Raw genomic sequence first — 23,167 nt, forward strand, 5'->3', positions numbered from 1 at the left:
TTGAACGTTTTTGAGTTTGAAACGACTTTAACTCATCCAATTAGATATGTCAAATAAAATATAGAATAGAATATAATTGAATATAGAGGTGCATTGCTTGGAACAACAGTTTTTACTAGAATCACAAAATTGAGTATATTTGGTTCGTAAATAATAATAGAAACCATGAAAGTAGATTGTCCTAGTCTATTTTTTGTTGCTATAAAGGAATACCCGAAGCGGGTAGTTTTTAAAGAGGTTTATTTAGCTCATAGTTTTGTAGACGGCACAAGAAGCATGGTGCTGGCATCTGCTCAGCTTCTGGTGAGGAATTTTGTGCTGCATTAAAACATGGCAGAGAAGGTTAAGGGCAAAGCAGGCAGGGGCAAAGAGGGACCAAACCTAAGGGGCGTCCCAACTTATCCAATCCCCCAGAATCCCATCTCACGAAAGCAAGAATTCACTCACTACTGCTAGAATGAAATGGCACCAAGCCATTCATGCGGGATCTGTCCCCATGATCCAGACACCTCCCACTAGGCCCCACCTCTCAACACCACCACACTGGAGATCAAATTTCAACATGAAATTTTGAGGATATAAAGAGACTAGGTTCAAACCATAGCCTAGATGAAATTTCCTAGAGTGAGAACACAGAGTAAGAAGAGAGGAGGGCTAGGAGAAGTTTTGAGGAATGCCAGTATCTAATGGCCATTTGAAGTGGGATAACCCCGTAAAGGAGGTAGATAAATGTGAGGAAAGCTGAGGGAATATGCTTATCAAATAAGTCAAGGAAAGACAATGCAATAAGAATAAAGGAGTGATGAGCCATGTCAAATGATGCTGTGAATTCAAATAAAATGAATAGTGAAAAATCCCCATAGATTTAGCAAAATGAAGGTCACTGGTTACTTAGCAGAAGTTGATTCAATGACAATAGGGGAGACAAGTCCAGACTGGAGTTGGTTGATTAGGTAAATTTTAAAGAAGATAGCATGTGTAGATAAAAATTTGGATAAGTTTGGCTGTGATGGGAGAAGAGAGAGCAATAGCTATAGGGAGATAGATGGTAAAGTATCATTTTTTGTTTTTGTTTTTTTTTAAGATGGAAGATGTTTAGCATTAATTATGCTGTGTTATGTGGATAACATTATTTAACTGGTATCCTCTGATTTTGTATTAATTTGTCTTTTAAATTAATTTTCCAAAATTTCAAATTCAAAGGTAATGTTAAAAGGAGCAATGCAAACTTTGCCCCAAAATGTATGTCCTTAGAAATGAGTTCCTAAAATGGGAATAACAAGTTAAAGGAGTGGCTCTCTACAAGGGGTGATTTTGTGATTTTGGCAGTGTGTTTTTGATTGTCACAACTTAATGAAGGAGGCTACAGGAATCTAAAGGGTAAAGAGAGATCAGGGATTGCTAAACTTCCTACAATGCACAGGGTATCCCCTGCAGCAAAGAATTATCCACCTAAAATGTCAGTTATGCCACCTGTGAGAAACCCTGGATTAATGAGTATGCACGTTTTTAAGACTTTTGATCCATCTTTCCAAATGTCTTACAGAAAGATTAATTTACATTTTCAACCATTTGTGTGAATTTTTATTTCCCTACATTCTCGCCAACACTGAATATTTTTATATCATTAATTTTATAATAGGTTAAAAATTATCTCTTTGAAAACTTACATTGTTTTGATAACAACTTATGCTAAAAATCTTTTCAGACATTTGTTGACCACTTGGTCTCTTGTAAACTACATGTATTATATCTTTTACTCATATTTCTGTTCGTGTGTTTGTCTTTTTCTTACTATTTTTCTAATTACATATATGAACCCTTCATTTAGGTATAGATTTCATTTTTATTTATCCTGCGTAGTATTCCTTGGGTTACTTAATCTGTGGTGTCTTGCACCAAATTGGAAAAATCTTAGCTGCTATATCTTTAAATAGTGGTGTTTTCTAATATTTCCTGGAATTAGCCATAACTTCTATATATGATATATATTGATATGATATATATAGATATAGATATAAAATAAATATATATATTTATATTTTTTCATTTCTTTGTCCCTTTTTGCTGATTTTTGTATGCTTTTATTAGAATTGTTTTCCTTTTATAAAATTCAGTTGTTTGTACTGTGTTTTATAACATATGGGGTTTCTGTTTTCTGTTTTTTTGTATATGTGAAAGATATACTTCATTCTTTTTCAAGTCAGCCTGTTCAATTGATAGTTGCTTGTTTAGTTTTCATACTTTTAATTCCCTTTTTCTTTAAATATATAAGACATTTTATATTCACTATCAAGAATCCCAAATATTTATCTGTCTAATTTTGAGGTTTTTCCATTAACTCTCATGCATAACTGATTTTTAACCCAAAATATTTTTAGCCCTTCTTTTTGTTATTTTTCAATTTTTGTTTGTTTTTATCATTTTTTGTCTTAGAATGTTTGATTTTGAGTTTTTATTCATTAGAACTTTATATATGGGACTTTTTTGAAACCTGATTTAAAGTGCATTTTTTCAGAGTTTTTTGTTTGGTTTTGCAAAGTGCATTGTGACACTCCGCACCTAGGAACAAAGAAAACTAAATTTTGATCTGATATTTTTACCTAGTTATATTAATTGAGGTCCAAACCTACATGAGTATGAGTTCATGGTTAGGAACTCTCAGGAAAGACTTTTTTCCTGCTCTTTACTCAGTCTAGAACTAAGAATGGGATAGTTAGATATGCTCAAATGCTCCCTACTAAAGTCTTTTTCTTTTTCTAGTTCACTGACTGAGAATGTTATTTTTTAGGCATTCCAGTTTTATATAGAGTTCTCTAGTTTAATTTTTCACTCTGCTCTAGTTCTAAGCATCTATTTTTTGAGCATGTGGGAGGTTATACCCAGACTCAGGATTCTGTGGACAAGTATATACCATGGGGCAAATGCTGACCACTACCCTCAATGGATTTGTACTTCCTTGTCAATTCTTTCTTCCAAGGAATCTCCTCATTTCTTCTCAAGGTCGTGTATGCATTTAGTCTAGAGTACAGTTTAAATTTAATATTTCATAGTTGATTTTCTGCCTAGATGATGTGTTCATTGCTGAAAATGGGGTGTTGAAGTCTCCTGTTATTATTGTATTCCAGTGTATCTCTCCCTTTAGATCTTTTAATATTTGTTTTATATATCTACTTAAGTGCTCTGTTGTTGGGTGCATGTATATTTTTGATTGTTATATCCTTTTGCTGAATTAACCCCTTTATCATTATATAATGAACCTTCTTCATCTATTTCTACTATTTTACTATTTTATCTGATACTAGTATAGATATACTCCTGCTTTCTTTGGGTTTCCATTTTCATGGAATAACTTTTTCCATGCCCTCATGTTCAGTTTGTTTCCTTACAGGTGAAATCAGTCTCTTGTAGGCAGCATATAGTTGGGTCTCTTTTTAAAATCTGTTCAGCCACTCTATGGTCTTTTAACTGTAGAATGTCATCCATTTACAGTCAAGGTAATTATTGATAGGTAAGGACCTCTGCCATTTTCCAAATAGCTACTGAGTTTTCTTCATACCATTTATTCTGTCGTTTCTCCATGGTTAGCAATTCTATTATTTTTATTACTCATTTCACTTAGTTACCATTTTATTTACTTTGGGATTTTTGTTGAATTTCTATTATTTTATATTGATTAACTGTTCTTTTATAATGTTCACAGTTTTGTATATTATATATATTTAAAATTGTCTTCATTATGTGTCAAGTAGGTATAGAATACCAGAATATTACTTATAAAAATAATTATACAAAAAATTATCCATCAGTTCATCAGTTTAGAAAAAGAACAGTTCTATTCTTCTGAAATCTTTTGGCATTCTTGTTGATTCCATCTATTTTGTTCTTAATTAGAGATAGCCACTATCCTGAATTTTTTAAATGATTTCTTTGCTTTTCTCTTATTTTTATTGCGTATGTTTTTATTCCTAAATAATAGTTTGTTTTGTATATTTAGGAAGTTTTAGTGTCTTTGTATTCATATAAATACAAATACATTTATATACATTTGTATTTCATATGTGTTTTATAAAAATACATATAAATTTATATGTATATGTATTTATAATGTGTTCTTGGAAAACAAAGCTCAATTCATTAAAATTAAGGAAATGTTAGTTCAATCATTAATTTCATACCTATGTGATTGGTAAAATTTTTAGGTTAATAATAAATGTTAGAAAGAATGTAGACTATATCCCTGCTATATACTAAATATGTACTTTGGAAAACAGATATGAAACAAATTTAAAGATGTAAGTATCCTACAATCCAATAACACTTTTCTTTCATATGCATATGTATAATTTTCTTTCATATGCATATGTATAAAATACATATACATATATGTAAAATACAAATATAAATAAATTTATATTTTTATTTATATTAATATGTGTATATTCATATTCAATATGTATATGTTTGTATACGTGTTGAATTTATATGAATACAAATATTCATATGAATACAGATACATTAAGTGTTCCTAAAATATACAAAACAAACTATTATTTAGAAATAAAAACATACCTGATAAAAGTATAGAGAAAAGCAAAGAAATCATTTAAAACATTCAGGAGAGTGGCTATCTCTAATTAAGAACAGAAAAGATGGAATCAATAAGAATGCCAAAAGACTTCAGAAGAATAGAACTGTTCTTTTTTGTATTCATATAAATACAAATGCATTAAAAGTTCCTGAGATATACAAAATGAGTAATATACATGTAAATGTATATACATGAATGTGTAAATCATACCATGTTGGGGTTTTTTTAGCTTTTTATATGGCACACCCATTGTGTGTAGCTGCATTTCATTCTTTTTTACTAGTGTAAAATATTCTACACATGGATTTGCCACAATTTATCAATTTTACTAAAGATTAATCTGGTTTGGTAATCAGCCTTTTGCTCTGATAAATCATCCTAATATGAATGTTATGTTGGTTATCTGTAGTTATATAACATATACATATCTGTTAAGTTACATATCTCTTGGTGCAAATATGAAAGAAAAGTATTATTGGATTCTAGGATATTTAGATCTTTAAATTTGTTTCATATCCATTTTCCAAAGTACATATTTAGTCTACAGCAGGGATATAGTCTACATTCTAACATTTATTATTCACCTAAAAGTTTTACCAGTCACATGGGTATAAAATTAACGACTGAACTAACATTTCCTTGATTTTAATGAATTGAGCTTTGTTTTCCAAGAACACACTATGTTTCTCAATAAAAATTGTAAAATTCTACACATTTGTTGTTAGATTTGTTCTTAAGTAATTTATATTTTATTGTTATTGTGGGAAAGTTCTTTTCTTATTTATTTTCTAGCTGGCTCTTGTTATACAGTAACTTTCATTATTTATATATATTCTTGTTATTTTATGAGTCTGCTCAGGCTGCTATAAGAATATACTACAGATGGGTGGCTTAAACAAGACATCTGTTTTACCACAATTGTGCAGGCTGTAACTCCAAGCTCAGGGTCGGTTTCTGGTGAGGCCTCTCTTCCCCGACTTGCAGATGAAGCCTTCTCACCCATGTCCTCACATGGCCTCTGTAAAAATGGAGACAGAAAAATCTCTGGTGTTTCTTCCTCTTATTAAGACAGCAGCCCAATCAACTTAAAGTCCCACCTTTATTCACTTAACCATTATTATCTCTTTATAGGCCCAAATATAGTCACATTGGAGGTTAGAGCTTTATTATATGAATTTGGGGAGGACACAATTTAGTCTGTAACAGTTACTGTAAAGATTCTTGAACATTTTTAATAGGTCTAATTATTTATCTGTTGATTTTCTTGGTGTTTCCAGGTATATAATTATCTGAAACTCATGATATTTTTGTTTCTTTATTTCTGACATTTACATTCTATTTTAGTGCTTTGGTTAATTCCATTAACTAATATATCCAGAATGATTATAAGTAGTCATAGTGAGAGTTGGCATTTTTATGGACTTAAAACATTACTTATTACTATCTTCTAAATATATTTTACCAATTAGAGAAAGATTTATCTTTTCAACCCAGTAGTAAATTTCAAAACAGTCATTAAAATCACTATATATGAAACTCAAGGCACTAAAATATAATAATTATGAAACTGCATTCTGAAGTGAGATTTCATGTTCAAATTCCAGATCGGTGCATAATTTTAAGCAAATTATTTAAATTCTCTGTACCTCAGGTTTCTAATTTGTGGAAAGGGGAAAATATTTTACTTTCCTTACAGTGTTTTTCTGATAATGGAATTGAAGAACAATATAAACTATTCTCACATAGTAAACAGCATACATTTTAGCTTTTATTATATTTAGTGATCTTTTTTATATCTATTATTATATTTTGATTACTTACATTATAGTGACATTCCGAATCTCTAATGCTGTCTTTATCTCATTTAAAATTTACACATCATTAGCTCCGTTTTCATGGTGTATTAGAATAAGAGCCATTTGGAAAAACTGATTATTAAAAGATTAATTTGCCCTTTGTTAACATGAATTCATTTTCTATGCTATACAGTTTATGCTTTAATATAAAAATTAAATATTTTTACTAAAAACTATAAAACATTAATGGAATAAATTGAAGAATAAACAAATAATTGGAAAGGTATCCTACGTTTATGCATGGGAAGAATTAATATTGTTAAAATGTCCATACTACCCAAAGCAATATACACATTTAAGACAATTTCTATTAAAATTACAATGCCTGCAGAGAAATAGGGAATGCTTTTACACTGTTGGAGGGAATGTAAATTAGTTCAACCATTGTGGAAGACAGTGTGGTGATTCATCCAAGATTTAGAACCAGAAACACCATTTGATCCGGCAATCCCATTGCTGGGCATATACCCAAAGGAATATAAATCATTCTATGATAAAGATACATGCATGTGTCTGTTCATTGCAGCACTATTCACAATAGCAAAGACATGGAATCAACCCAAATGCCCATCAATGATAGACTGGATAAAGAAAATGTGGTACATATACAACATGGAATACCACACAGCCATGAAAAGGAAGGAGATCATGTCCTTCACAGGGACATGGATGAAGCTGGAAGCCATTATCTTCAGCAAACTAATGCAGGAATAGAAAACCAAACACTGCATGTTCTCACTCATAAGTGATAACTGAACAATGAGAACACATGGACACAGGGAGGGGAACAACACACACTGGGGCCTGTTGGGAGAGAGCAGGGAGAGGTTAGAGCATTAGGGAAAAAAGCTAATGCATGCTGGGCTTAGTACCTAGTTGATGGATTGATAGGTGCAGCAAACCACAGGGCATACATTTCCCCTATGTAACAAATGTGCACATTTTGGCACATGTACCCGGGAACTTAAAATTATAATGCCATTCTTCACATAAAGAGAAAATAAAAATCCTAAAATTTGTATGGAACCACACACACACAAAAAAAACCCTGAATAGTCAAGGCAATATGAAGAAAAACAATGTTGGAGACATCATACTTTCTGATTTAAAGTTATATTACAAAACTATAGTAATCAAAACAGTATGGTACTAGCATAAAAAACAGAAACATAGACCAATGGAACAGAATAGAGAACCCAGAAATAAATTGAAACATATATGGTCAACTAATTTTTGAAAAGCACACCAAGAGGACACAGTGGGGAACTGATAGTCTCTTCAACAAATGATGCTGAGAAACTGGATTTCCAAATGCAAAAGAATGAAATTGGATCCCATTTTATACCATACATAAAAATCAACTTAAAATTGATAAAAGACCTAAATGTAACACCTGAATTCATAAAACTCCTAGAAGAGAGTATAGGTGGAACTTCTTTGATATTGGCCTTGGAAATGATTTTTTGAATATCACACCAGAAATTCAGGCTACAGAAACAAAAACAAATAAAATGGAACTAAAAAGCATCAAGCTAAACCAAATCTAAACTAAAAAACATCTGCACAGCAAAGGAAACAGTCAACAACATGAAAAGGCAACCTACAACTGGTAAAAAATAATTGCAAACCACTTATCTGATAAGGGTTAGTATTCAAATTTTATAAAGAACATTTATAATCCAACAGCAAGAAAAATAAAAAGTGGGCAAAGAACATGAACAGACATTTCTCTAAAGAAGATATAAAAATTTCAACAGGTACATTAAAAGATGCTCAGTATTACTAATCATCAGTAAAATGCAAATTAAAATCACTGAAATATCACCTCACATCTGTAAGGATGGCTGATATCAAAAAGATAAGAGATAACAAATGTTGGTGAGGGTGTAGAGAAAATGGAACCCTAGTACACTGTTGATAGAATGTCGATTGGAACAGCTATTATGGAAAACAATACAGAGATTCCTGAGTAAACTGAAAATAGAACTACCGTATAATCCAGCAATCTCTCTTCTGTGTATATACTCAAAGGAAAAGAATTTACCCCATTGTAAAGGGGCATTTCCACATTCATTGCAGTATTATTCACAACAGCCAAGATATGGAAACAACCTAAATGTTCATCGAAGGATGAATGGATAAAGAAAATGTGTGATATGTATTATTATTTTAAAAAGTTTCGAAAAAGAAAAAGATCCTGCCATTTACCACACATAGATGAACCTGAAGGGCATGCTAAGCCAGACACAGAAAGAAAATACTGCATTCGGCCAGGCATGGTGGCTCACGCCTGTAATCCCAGTGCTTTGGGAGGCCAAGGAGGTTGGATCATCTGAGGTCAGGAGCTCAAGACCAGCCTGGCCAAAATGGTGAAACCCCATCTCTACTAAAAATACAAAAATTAGCCAGGCATGGTGGCCCACACCTGTAATCCCAGCTACTCGGGAGGCTGAGACAGGAGAATCACTTGAACCCAGCAGGTGGAAGTTGCAGTAAGCCAAGATTGCACCATTGCACTCCAGCCTGGGTGACAGAACGAGACTCCATCTCAAATAAAAGGAAGAAAGAAGGAAAGAAAATACTGCATTTACTCACTAATGTGAAAAAAAATAGATATATTTTTAAATGAGCTCAAATACACAGAGATAGAGCATGAAAGAAAATGATTACCATTGGCATGGGGAAGGGGTTGGGGTGGCAAGAGGGAATGGAGAAATGTAGATCAAAAGATACAAAATAGCAGGTATATAGGATGCAAGTCCAGCGAGCCAATGTACAACATTAGGGTTAAAGTTAATAAAATTATATTAGGGAGTGTTCTTAAATAAGTAGATTTTAGCTGTTCTTGTCACAAAAATAAAGTAACTGTCAGATGAGAGATATATTAATCTACTCACTATAGTAAACATTTTACTATCTATATATATCCCATAAAATAATGTTGTAAACTTCAAACATACACAATAAAATTTATTCAAAAAAATTAAATATTGATATTTAAATCTATAAAATATCCAACTTTTATTACTTCTAAGGCAAGTATGTGAAAGCTTATTTGCAAGTCAGATGTGAATTTATAGATTCATCTCATATCATTTTGTATCTTCCATTCGATTTTATATCAGAATGTAACAAGCCAACTCTTTGGAAATTTTTTTTGGTAAATCCCCAAGTTGGTGCTTAATATTTTTTTAACCTCCTGCAAAAAGGCAAAGGAAGCCAGTAGTATATATACCATAAAAATGATAGTCAAATTCTTTTTTAAATTTTGCATTAATTGATCACTTCATGTCACTTTACATAATGTGCACCAACGAGCAATCAGCATCTGGAGCCCTGTACTGAACATCTCCTCGACTCAAACAGGGCTCCATTCATCTGTGTCAAATCCTGGGCTTCCTGCTTAAGAATTCACTTGAAGGAAGTGTTCCAGTGCAAATAAATTATTTTCATAGATTCATTTTATTTTAATATACTTAATTGAATATTTTCCAAATTCTGCCTAAATGCAATATATTTTCTCCTAACAAGTTCTTCATGGAATTATTTAGCTACACATTCATATTTATTCTTAGAAGAGCCTGGAAGCCATACATCTAGGCTGATTAGAGAATGCTGCCGTTTGTAACATCTGTCATATAAGTGCCAGATTGATAATGGTGTTATTAACTCTGAATTAATTTACAAGTTACTTTTTAGGTGACTGTTGTAAGGTTAAACTATTAGAGAAAAAATTAAATCTGTTTACAAGTTAAAAGGTTAACAAATGTGAATTGCCAAATGACTAGGAAGTGATAATTTGATAGCTTGGGCAGCAAGTGACTTTAAGAATATTAATTAAATGTTATAAAGGTATAAAAGCAGTGAAAATAGTTTACATTATTGGTTTTAAGGATACAAATGTTAACCTTGCTTTCTTATTAAATCTATTCCAGGAGCTATTTGCAAAGGGTTTGCTTATAACAATTGGAGTATTTAATAAAATCGAGTTTTCCTCTCCTGTAATTCCTCAGTTAGAAAATGTGGTCTCTTGATCATGATCTAGGGCTTTGAAGAATAAATGGATTCTAAAGAGAAAATTAGATGGTAGTTATTATGCTGTCTAACTGGCAATGCATTGTCATTTGTCCGTTGTGTTATAAATGTCTTACTTTCCCTACCTTCTTCATTTAATCGTGTAACTTGCCTGTAAGCAGCATTAGAGAAAAGAATGTTGCCGTATTACTTTTTCAGCTGTTTTCTTTTCTTATCCCAGAGACGTTCACTCTTAATATGCTCAATCTAGAACTCTTCATCTCCTCCCTGACACCTGGTCTCTTCTAAATTCCTTACATCCACACAGTTGGTCAAATTATGCCAAATACTAGGGAAGCATACTCATGTTCTCCATCTCCTTCCTTAGGAATGCCTCTCCTAACTGAATCTTGATCAAGCTATGTATGACTAGCAAGTTTAATTAGTATTTAAAAGATCAAATCCCTATATAAAAAGGCCTACTCCAAAAATGCATTTTCTTATGGTAAACAAAATATAATTATTGTGCATTTATTCAGTGTTTTAATTATTTTTATTATATATTTCTTCTGCATTTGCTTGTGTATGAATCTAATGATTTGCCATTAGAAGACAGGAAGTATGTCTGTCCAAATTTCTTTGTAGCTCACCCACCTAAAGCCATAGATCAGGATGACATTTGTTATGGCAGTAATGAAGAACAATCAACATTTACCATATACTTGTTTCCTTCACTTTTATATCGTATGTGTATTACCTTTAAAAATTATTTCTATTTTATTTGTCAGCATATTCAGTAAAAATTCATATGACTGAATCCTATAAACCATTTAAAAAGGTTAAAGTTTTCTTGAAAATAGTACTTTTAAAAGAAATAAATAGAATTTGAAATTAGACCTGTTTTAATTTGAAGCTTCATTTACTTTGTCTTTGTGATTTTTGAGGCAGTGGATATTGTTTTGCTAATTGCATTTAGAAATCATCTGTCATTTTAGTTTTGACATCTAATATACATAAATAATGTCCAAAGGGTAGAAGCAATTTAATCTGAACATCCTTATCTACTTTCCAGTTCTAATAGCATAATTAAAGAAGTACAAAATACCACTTGTAAAATGTATGCTTAGTTTATAAAGTAAGTTTCCATGTTCATGGCTAATGTTACCTAAAATTCAAAGTACAGTAAAAATTCTAAAAATATACCAGAAAATAATGATAGAATATATTAGATATATTCACAACTAACATATTTTCTTTTTATCCCAAAACATGATTGATAAAATTTCACATGCTTTAACTTTCTAATTCTCATCTTACTGATCTATAATTGACATAAAGGCTGACAATAAAAATGGATCTGAAGTTACATGAATTTGTCAGATTGGGAGACTTTCAGGTATCAAATGTTAAGCATTTGGTGATCTATGATGAAAATCATCACAGAATGTAGCTACGGTATTAATATAAAGTTTGGCTTAGTAGCATTAAAATAATCAATAGTAGCTTTAAGGATTGACTTTTTATGACATTCTCATATAAAAATAAAGTTTACTTTTGGCTGGGCACAGTTGCTCATGTCTGTAATCCCAGCACTTTTGTAGGTCGAGGTGGGTGGACCACTTGAGCCCAGGAGTTTGAGACCAGCCTGGGCAACATTGCAAAACTCTATCTCTACAAAAAATAGGAAAATCAGCTGGCTGTGGTGGTGGGCATCTGTAATCCCAACTACTTGAGAGGCTGACATGGGAGGATCACCTGATCCTGGTGAGATCGAGGCTGCAGTGAGCTGGGATTGTACCACTGCATTCTCACACTGTGTAACAGAGTAAGACCCTATCTCAAAGAAAAAATAAAAATAAAAAGAAGTTTACTTTCAAGAAAGCTTCTTTCTGCTGTTGAGTACTTATAACACACTGCCTCAGAAAAGTCTATTATTTCAAAGCAAAGACAGACACTTTCAATTGCCTGTTTTTTCAATATATATTTTAAATTTTTGTAGATATTAATTTTCATCATTATTGTATATCATTATGTATCATGACCTCATAAGAGATGACAGTATGCTTAGTTTTGGTTTTTAAAAATCCGAATCAAAAAGCTGGTTACCTTCAGAACTCATTAGCAAACAGTATATTGGCTATACATGTTGTCTGCCTTTGTCCCATAGAGCTTGCTAGTCTTTTCATGCACAAGTATAAACACACACCCACATTCAGGAAAGTTGTCGTTGACTGGAGAAGAAGTAACCAAAGAACCGTCTCTCTCATATGGAAACTTACATGCAAAAATGATTCTCTACACTGTAACTATATTTTCTAAGGAGGGATAACATTAATAAAAGTGATGCAAGTCAGATAAATCAGATATTACAAGTGCATGCCTATGGGCTTGGGCTTTTGTGTTCAAGGCTTGCCTGTGGACACACTAGATCACTAGTATAAGTCAAGTCACTACCTTCCTTCACTTAACCATTTGGCTTCATTTCCCTTTGTTGGAAATCTTTTTGCCTACATTACTTCTTGTATTTATTTTATATGGGGAGTTTGATTTAATATACAGAGTGGCAAAGTGGGTTTTCGGTTTAATTCAGGAAACTGCTATTTTCTTCAGAAATAATCTTAAAAACGTCAAATTAATAATTAGATACCTTTTTGACATCTGACCTTTTAGAGAATTCATATTTTGCAAGTAAAGAAATGAAATTATATAAAAGTAAAATTTAATGAGACACTGCTATAGTTTACTTGAATAAAAAGTTGAAATGTAGTAGCCATTTTGTAGAACAATGCATTTGTCGCTAACATTAATTTGATTTCAGTGTTTTTGCTCTAATGGCAACAAGTGTTAAAAATAATAATTTACCTAGGTATGTAGTGTCAAATGGAATTAGAACTCTAATAACTTGCTTTATTAGAGAACAGAGGTTAGAAGAAAGAAATATTGTCACATGCCACATGATGACGTTTCAGTCAACAATGGACTACAAATACAAGGGCAGTGCCTTAGGATTATAAAGAAGCTTAAACATCACATAGAGTTGTCATACCACATTGCATTACTCACACATTTGGGGCGATGCTGGTGTAAACAAACCTATTGCTTTACCAGTCATATAAAAGTATAGCACATATGATTATGTGCAATACATAATACTTGATAATGATAATAAATGACTATGTTATTGGGTTACATATTTGCTATAATATAATTTTTATTGTTATTTTAGAGTGTATTGCTTCTATGTAGAAAAAAAGTTAACTGAAAGCAGCATCAGGCAGGTGTTTCAGGAGGTATCAAGAAGGCATTATTATCTCAGGAGATGACAGCTCCGTGTGTGTGATTGCCCCAGGAGACCTTCTAGTGGGACAAGGTATGGAGGTGGAAGACAGTGACATAGATGATTCTGACCCTGTGTAGGCCTAGGCTAATGTGTGTATTTGTGTCTTAATTTTTAACAAAAAAATTAAAAAGTTAAAAAAAATGGAAAACAAGCTTCTAGAATAAGGATATAAAGGAAAAATGTTTTTGTGCAGCTGTATAGTGTGTTCATGTTTTAAGCTGTGTTATTAGAAAAGAGTGAAAAATTTAAAAAATCCAAAAGTGTATAAAGTAAAAAAGTTACAGCAAGGTAAGGCTAGTTTATTACAGTACTAAAGAAAGATAAATATTTTTATAAATTTATTGTAATCTAAGTGTACAGTGTTTATATATAAAGTCTATGGTAATGTGCTAGGCCTTCACATTCACTCACCACTCACTCAGAGCAACTACTAGTCCTGTAAGCTCCATTCATAGTAAGTGTCCTATACAAGTGTACCACTTTTTGTCTTTCACACTGTGTTTTTAAAGTATCTTTTATATGTTTAGATACATAAATACTTATCAGAGTGTTACAGTTACCTACAGTATTTAGTACAGTAGCATGCCATATAAGTATGTAGCTTAGGAAAAATGGGCTACACCATATAGCCTAGGTATGTAGTAGGCTATACCATCTAGCTTTGTGAAAGTGTACTCTATGATGTTCACATAATGAGTAAATTGCCTAGTGACAAATTTCTCAGAATGTATCCCTGTTGTTAAGGAGCATGTGACTGTATGAGTTTTCCAAGAAACCTCTTGGTTGAACTCATGTCATTTCATTTCCTTTGTACTTAAGTCATTGCATTTATGTGTTTTGGGGTCTGCATTGTTGATGTAGTCTGTAACAGCTGAAAGTTATGAATCCATGTATCATTTTAGGAACCTTGAAGCTGAAGTTAGTTTCAATAGGATGTTCAGATATTTCTGCTTATATGGAAATTAACAAATTTTCATTTTACACTTTAGCCTACAAAGGACTTTCTCCAGAATTAGTTGGCATATTTATCTTTCTCTAATCTTATTTTCTGGAATAAGAGTTTGTTCAAAAGAATTTGTGAATTTGTAGCACCATGTATAATGTGACCCTAGTGCATTGAATAACCGCAGTGCATTGAATAACAATAACATTTTCTAAGTAAGTCAATCCATGGATGAACTCTTCTTATCATGTTGTCCTGATAAATGATAATAGACCTTCTCCAAAACTCAACATTAGCTTTGTAAAGCTAATGAGAGACTACCAGGCTAGGAGCAGGAGAGGAGCCTGAATTCTGTTAAGGTCTAGGCATAAATGATTGCCAACCATTATTCCAGAGGTCACAAAATATGCAACTTCTCCAATTACCCCTGTAGGTAATATCACTATTGTAGAAGCTATTACTGGCATTTTGAGATATCTTTTCAAGTTTTTGCATGTCTGACAACCCATGACTCCACCTGGACCCAGTGACCAATGGTTCCAGCCTCTCCTGTTTCCCCACCCAAAGCGATTCAGCTCATTGGAGGATCATTTCCTACACCCCTAAAATTGTACTCCTCACCTAATCAGCAGCAAGCACCCATTGCCGAGCCACCCCCAAACTGCCTTGGAAGAACACCTAACCTAGGAACCTTCAAGGAGGTTGAGCGCTAACTCTGTCTCCCACTTCGCATGGCCTGTCTTGCAGGAATTAAACTTTCTTTACTGCAATGCTGTGATCTTTGTGCAGTGAGCAGGAAGACTCTGTCGGGCAGTTATAAAATGGTCAAAATGGCGTGTGAAACTTTTTTCACCAAACAGCAAAACCAAATGTGTTTCCAAGGTTGCAGATACTCTACTTGAATATAAAGTTTCAAGATTTTTCTTCCAACTGAAGTTGTGCTCAACAAAATAACTTTTAATCATTTTGAAAATAAGAAAACAGCCTATATAGTTTCCAAAGGAGCTCACAAAATAAGAATTTATCTATCATGATGTCAGCAGAAACAGACCAAAGCTGTGAGTTGTCTGCTCTCAGATCCATTCCGGATTCCGGGGCATGCTGAAGGGAAATGTTAACTCTGTCATTTATTCTATGATATGCTACAAAACATCAACTATTTGGAAGAAAAAGAAGTACTGTGTCTATTGTATTCTTCTCTTCCAAGCGACAGATCAACTCTAGCATTTATTTTCATGCTACATGATTTCTCCCTGGTGGCCTATGGCTTCTGTTGTTTGTGTTATGAGATGTTTCCAAGCAAAGGTCTTTGGATGGAGCAAATAAAAATTTGGGTTAATTTCCAGCCTTCTCAGCTCCACCCATATTTTGTGACAAAGAGTTATGGTCTCAAGTATTTTCACAAAGGACAGAAGTGCTCCAGCTGTATTTATTTTGTTTTTAATGGTGCAATTTTTACTACTCAAAAAGTTATTTTACTATTTTATAATTTAAGTCTCGAGATTCTCTCTCTGTATTTAAGAATACTAAGATGAATGATTCAACAATAATTTTGAAAATTATGTATGAACCACAAGAGTTATTTTGGGTATATGTTCCACTGTTTAAAAAAATTAAAGATTAAAAAGTAGAGATATAGAATTGTGGGAGTAAAGCCTTCCCAACAGTGCAATACCCAAATAGAAATAATCCCTGTAATATTTTTTGGATAACAAATGGCTTGGCAGACTCAAATGTGACTAGTTTCTATATGTCTTCTGCATGAATGTTTTGAGCTACTAAATCTAGATATTTTGGTTCTCAGTATGTTTCTTAAGATTTGAGGAAGAAGCAAATTGATGAGATTAAAAACAGTAATATGGCTAAATTAGCCACAGATTTACTAGATAATTAACTGCGGTCAATATGCCCAGCTAGTTGTGTATGTATTATAGGCACAAGTCATATTTAAAATATTTGCTAAATATAATACAAAAGTACTAAACAATCAGAATGGACACTAATACTGGGGTTTCCTGCAGGGATACGTATTAACTCTTTAATTGCTCCACTGTGGGGAAACTTGGGGCTGGTGCTTGAATTAACAGCTGTTTACTAACAGATTTGAAAATAGTGAAAGCATTTCCATTTGGAAACCAATATAACCATACTGGTGCATGTTGGATGAATTTTGCACTCTGATGAAAGTTAAGGAAAATGGTCTTTTTTTAACCATACAGCTTTGCCCTGGGAATTGGCGCTATCTTTCTGGCCCTGTGTGTAGCTATTCTCAGTCTCAGTGGTGTGCATGGTCCTTTACCATCTGCATTTTTCCTTTTGGGCCTGTTTATTTCTTAAGTCTTACATTATCCTCACTGATTTTGGGGGTGCTTATAATCTATATGCATTTCTTCAGAGGGCACATTTATTAAGAAAGAAGTGCTTTTATTTCCCTTTGTCCTATTTGTTAAGTATGTAACTCCGTAGAATTCCAGAATTGCTCTGCTTACTAAACAGCAGACAGCTGCTCCCTCAGAAAGAAAGCTCCACATTCTCTAAACACATTCTGTGTGGTCGGGTATAATAGTCATAAAGCTATTGAGCACTTGAAACATTGAGTTCTCTGAATTGAGATGTGTTGTAAATGTAAAATACACATTGGATTTTGAAGCCTTAGTTAAAAAGGCACATATTATTATTATTATTATTATTATTATTTTTTTTTTTTTTTTGAGACGGAGTCTGGCTCTGTTGCCCAGGCTGGAGTGCAGTGGCGCGATCTCGGCTCACTGCAAGCTCCGTCTCCCGGGTTCACACCATTCTCCTGCCTCAGCCTCCTGAGTAGCTGGGACTACAGGCACCCGCCACCACGTCCGGCTAATTTTTTTTGTATTTTAGTAGAGACGGGGGTTTCACCGTGTTAGCCAGAATGGTCTCGATCTCTTGACCTTGTGATCCGCCCTTCTTGGCCTCTCAAAGTGCTGGGATTACAGGCGTGAGCCACCGCGCCCGGCCATTAATATTTTTATATTAGTGACATGTTACCCTGATATTATAGATGTCTTGGGTTAAAATATTTTATTAGCGTACAATTAATGTTCTCTGTTTCTTGTTACTATTTTTAATGTGGCTACTAGAAAAATAAATTTCATTTGTGGCCCACATTGTATTTCTATTTTTATTTTTTTGAGACGGAGTCTCCTCTGTCGCCCAGGCTGCAGTGCAGCGACACGATCTCGCGGCACTGCAAGCTCCGCCTCCCAGGTTCACGCCATTCTCCTGCCTCAGCCTCCGGAGTAGCTGGGACTACAGGCGCCCGCCGCCTCGCCCGGCTAGGTTTTTTTGTTTCTTTGTTTGTTTGTTTGTTTGTTTTTTTATAGTAGAGACGGGATTTCACCGTATTAGCCAGGATGATCTCCTGACCTTGTGGTCCGCCCGCCTCGGCCTCCCAAAGCGCTGAGATTACAGGTGTGAGCCACCGTGCCCGGCCCCCACATTCTTTTTCTATTAGACAGCACTGCTCTAAATGATATATTTGCCCAATTTGGGGGGATAGAAGAGACTTGATTTTAGCAGAATCTGTGGAAAATTTCCCTCTGGAAATTTAGTCAAGCATTTTTCTCTGATGTTATGTTTTTTCACTTTAAGACTGGCACTCTAGTGTTGTAAAGAACTTGAAAATACCACCAGTTTCTTCAGCTATGTCTGCGTTTTCTACATCTCACCAAATTACTTTCCAGTTCTCTTATTATAGGACCATTAAAGAAATGATACATAAAGATATATACAGTGAAAATTTTTCTTTTAAAAATATTTTAATGAAAATAATTAATAGTGCATCCAAGTGGATTAAAAATTAAGGCATTGGTGACATTTTAAATGAAATTGTTATAGATACATGCTATCTATTTTGGATTAGTTTTGCCTGTGGCCCAAAGACAAGAAGAAGTCACTTTTGTTCTAAGGAAATTAAGTAGGAGTCACTTCCTCGCATCCCTTTTGATTAGATTTCATAAATTTGGGTTGTGAAAAAGGTCAGAGAACATTCCCTTAATCAAGAGATAAGATTATAGTTCTATATTTCTAAATATAGGTAAAAATTGATGTAGCTTTCTAGGTTAGTTCAAACATTGATCGTCTTAGAAGGTTTATACACATAGTTGAGAGAAATCATTATGCAATCATAGAAATATGTGAAATCACTGTTTCACTGATCTAAAGTAAGAAGAAAGCTCTAACTTGGGGCAAAGTACATTAATCAAGCCTCTCAGTATTTTAGAGTCTATTTAAAAATTCTAATATAAATAAATAGGTGTGACTCTTGGACCTAGAAACAGGAAGAAAAATCAATCAAAAATACCCTGGATATTAAAAGCGACTTTGGGCTCTAATGTGAAGCTGCTTGATTGAGTAGTGCAGTGTCAACCATATCTTTCTTCTAATGCTAAAAGTAATGCACATAGACAGAGTGACAATCACAGCACAGCCTCCCATCAGCAATAATTAATCTTTTAGTTAACAGAGACTAGAAAAGCCTCTCATCAGCCTCTTCTGAAGTCTGAGGGACCCTGTTTTTTGATGTTTGCATTCTGAGGAAAATTGTCCCCACCAGTTCTAACAAATTGAAACACCAGGCTAATTATGGCAGCTAATGAAGTGTGTGGAATGGTCACAGCTTGTCGTGAAACTGTTCCTTCAGCTTGGATTAGAGTTTCATCAATCACTTTTTTAAACTGATCCAGAATTGCTTCTGCCCGGTGCTTGGCATTTTTAATGCTATTTCTGTAATTGGTTTTTTCCCTAAAGCTTAGACTGTTTTTTTGAAATATTACAGTCTCGGGACAGGACTTGCAAACTCTAGTTTATAAAAAATATTTATTATTAGTGATATCAGCTGATCAATTTGATACACTATTTCAATCTTGCTAAAGGTAGCAATAAAGCATATCCATATATATCACTATTTTTCTTAAATGTATGTGTAATACAACATAGGAGAACCACAGTTGGTGGTTAGGTGACTAAAATTCCACTAAGAGTTTTTATGAAATTAATATATAGATGTTAGCTTAGTTTGAGGGGACAATACTGATACCTCCCATTTATCAATCAACATCATTTTATGATGTCCACATTTTGCACTGAGCCAAACATTTTGAGGCATTAGGACCTAAAGTTTATATATAGATTTCCAGTGAAGTTACTCTGCAATAAACCTGAAGTGCGACTTGGAAAATCTTGTTTAAAGGTTTAATCTTATAAAAAAAAAAAAAAAAAGAAGGAATCAGTCATTTTGCAGACATGACTGCAATTTCTATACAATTATTAGTATATTTTGTTATTAATGTGATTAAGAGTTAATAAATATTGGACACCCACTGTGTGCACAGTAATGTCTCAATGTGTAAGACAGCTAGATAAAACAAAGGTGTTTAATTCCATTTGTATAGATAATGTCCTTGAAAATGATAAGCAAGGCCGGGCGCGGTGGCTCAAGCCTGTAATCCCAGCACTTTGGGAGGCCGAGACAGGTGGATCACGAGGTCAGGAGATCGAGACCATCCTGGATAACACGGTGAAACCCCGTCTCTACTAAGAAATACAAAAAACTAGCCGGGCGAGGTGGCGGGCGCCTGTAGTCCCAGCTACTCGGGAGGCTGAGGCCGGAGAATGGCGTGAACCCGGGAGGCGGAGCTTGCAGTGAGCTGAGATCTGGCCACTGCACTCCAGCCTGGGCTACAGAGCGAGACTCCGTCTCAAAAAAAAAAAAAAAAAAAAAAAGAAAATGATAAGCAAAAGACTTTTAGATATCTTTGCTATTGCTGTTTCCTTTGGAGTCAGGCTGCATAAGCAACAGTTTCTACACATTTCAGTCCTTTCCTTTTTATTTATAAATTATCCCAGAGTTAAAATTATTCCTAGTAAACTGACACATATTGAGGAAGAGCTTTAGCTGCATTGTCACTTTTAAGCCTCAGAACTAACTAACCTAGGATATTGATATTATCATTCCTCTGTATAGATTAAAAGCTGAATAAAGAAAGTTCATCACTGCTCTCTGGCCTATTAACCATTACACTACACTATCTCAACTAGCTCTTTAAACTTACTTTCTCCTACTGTAGGTCGGCTTCTAAGATTTTATAAATTCTTTGCAGATACTTGGAAGATGCCTGGCTCATGCCTGTAATCCCAGCACTTTGGGAGGCTGAGGAGGGCAGATCAGTTGAGCTCAGGAGTTAGAGACCAGGCTTGGGCAACATGGCAAAACCCCGTCTCTACAAAAAATACAAAAATTAGCTGAGTGTGGTGGGGTGTACCTGGAGTCCCAGCTATTTGGAAGGCTTAGGCAGGAGGATTGCTTGAGCCCAGAAGGCTAAGGTGTCAGTGAGCTGTGATTGCATCATTGCCCTCCAGCCTGAGTGACACAGTGAGACCCTGTCTCAAAAAAATAAATAAATAAAATAATAATAATAGTAACAATAATTAAGCTCTGCTTTAGAAATTGAGGAAACATGTGCATATATACTTACATAATGATATATATATAGACATGTACCTATCGTGCATATATGAACAAATATTCAGAAAATAAAAAATATGTTACTTTAAATTTGGTGAATTAACAAATTTATTTTGGTTTTCATGATTCTTACAATAGAATACTTATATATATGTTTAAGTGGTAAAACTTTGCACTTAACCGTGATATTTACCATGAAGCATCTACTAAACAATATGCAGAAATGAAGTAAGGTGTGATATAAAGTTTCTGAAATTTCTAGTTACTTACATTTATTTTTTAGTCAAACATTAAATTATTTTCAAGGATAAAGAAATGTTTGGACATCAATAGGGACTGAAACAATAGGGATGAAAACATTTGTAGTATAAATACACCTCTGAGAAGAGTTTTATCAATATTTGATAAATTTTATTCATTTTCTTGCTAAATATCATATAACATTTTGAATTACAAAACATTTTTAATATGTAGAAAAGTGTGACAAAATATATGGGTTAAAACTAGATGGTGGTTGCATGACATATATATTATTCAGAATACAGTTTTTGGTCACAGCATTCTGCATTCATCCATTTCCCAAGGTTTGCTAATATTGTTCATATCTTCTGCAGCCTTACTGAGTTTTGATATCATGTTGGTATTATTGATACCAATATTACTGACTCTTCTTCCTGAAACACTAAAATGAATCATTTTGTCCAAGCACGGTGGCTCATGCCTGTAATCTCAGCACTTTGAGAGGATAGAGATGGGAGAATCCTTTGAGTCCAGGAGTTCAAGATCGTGTTATGAGTAATACATATGTTATGCACTCACCACCTAGTTTCAACCAATGTATTTTGCCATACTTTCCTATATATTAAATTAAATCTGGTATACATAATTTGTCATATACATATTATGTATATGATAAATACATATATCCATATAATATGTATATTATAAACTGAAAAGTTTTATTTCTTCCATTTTCAATTATTTCTAATTTATTTTTCAATTAAGTATAATGTTTTATTATACTTTATCATGTTAAAGATGGTTCCTGTGTTTTTGTTTTGGTAGCAGATTATTATTTTTAAAATCATAAGTAGGTATTAAGCTTTATCAAATGCTTTTGCATCTACGAGATGATTATGTGATTACTTTTTTATTATATTATAGTGAACTACACTTTTAAAAATTGCCCAAACTTCTCTTCCTAGAATGAACTCTACTTAATGAGAAACTTTTATTTTTACATATGCCTGCATTCAATTTGCTAATACTTTATTATTTTTTATATCTATTTTCATAAGATAGATTGGTCTCTAGTTTTCCTTTCATATACAGTCCTTGTCAAGTTTTAGTATCAAGATTATGCTGAACTCATAAAACAATTTGGGTAGTATTCCCTCTTTTTCAATTTTTGGAAGAGTTTGTGTAACATTGTTCTTTCTTCCTTAAACATTTGCAAGAACTCACTAGTGAGCCTGTTGGGTTGTGGGGTATTCTTTTTATTTATTAATTCAGTTCTTTTAATGCATAAAGGACAATTCAGATTTTTATTTCTTATTTTGTTTGTTGTATTATATTCATTTGACCTATTCAACTAAATTTTCAAATGTATTGGCAAAAAACTACTCATAATCCATTGCATTATATATTAATATTTAATTCTATAGCATATGCAGTGGTGTCACCTTTTTTATTCACAGATATTGATGAATATTTCTAATAAATTTCGTTAAGGATTTTTAAATTTCATCAATCTAGAAAACTGAATTTTGACTTTGTAATTTTTTCATGGAATGATCATTTCCTATTTTATTCACATCTGATCTTTATTTCTTCCTTCAATTTTGGGGGCTTAATTTGCTGATTTTTCTGTTACTTCTTAAAATAGATACTTCAATGATTCATTTTCACCCTTTATTTTTAA

The 23,167-nt window shown here is 33.3% G+C and overlaps 1 protein-coding gene across 3 annotated transcripts in view; it reads left to right on the plus strand.

Moving 5' to 3' along the window:
- LOC105493513 (spermatogenesis associated 17) overlaps positions 1 to 23,167 on the plus strand; it is a 229,857-nt gene that overhangs the window by 182,529 nt on the left and 24,161 nt on the right. Inside the window, exon 10 of one of the 3 annotated variants that reach the window (XR_011614273.1) lies at positions 13,688 to 13,831. The exons of the other annotated variants lie outside the window; for them this stretch is intronic. The gene's annotated coding sequence lies outside the window, so the exon portion shown is untranslated. The remainder of the gene's footprint in view (positions 1 to 13,687; positions 13,832 to 23,167) is intronic. 3 annotated transcript variants of the gene reach the window in all.

Source organism: Macaca nemestrina, chromosome 1, assembly GCF_043159975.1.
Source record: "Macaca nemestrina isolate mMacNem1 chromosome 1, mMacNem.hap1, whole genome shotgun sequence".
Lineage (NCBI taxonomy): Eukaryota > Metazoa > Chordata > Mammalia > Primates > Cercopithecidae > Macaca > Macaca nemestrina.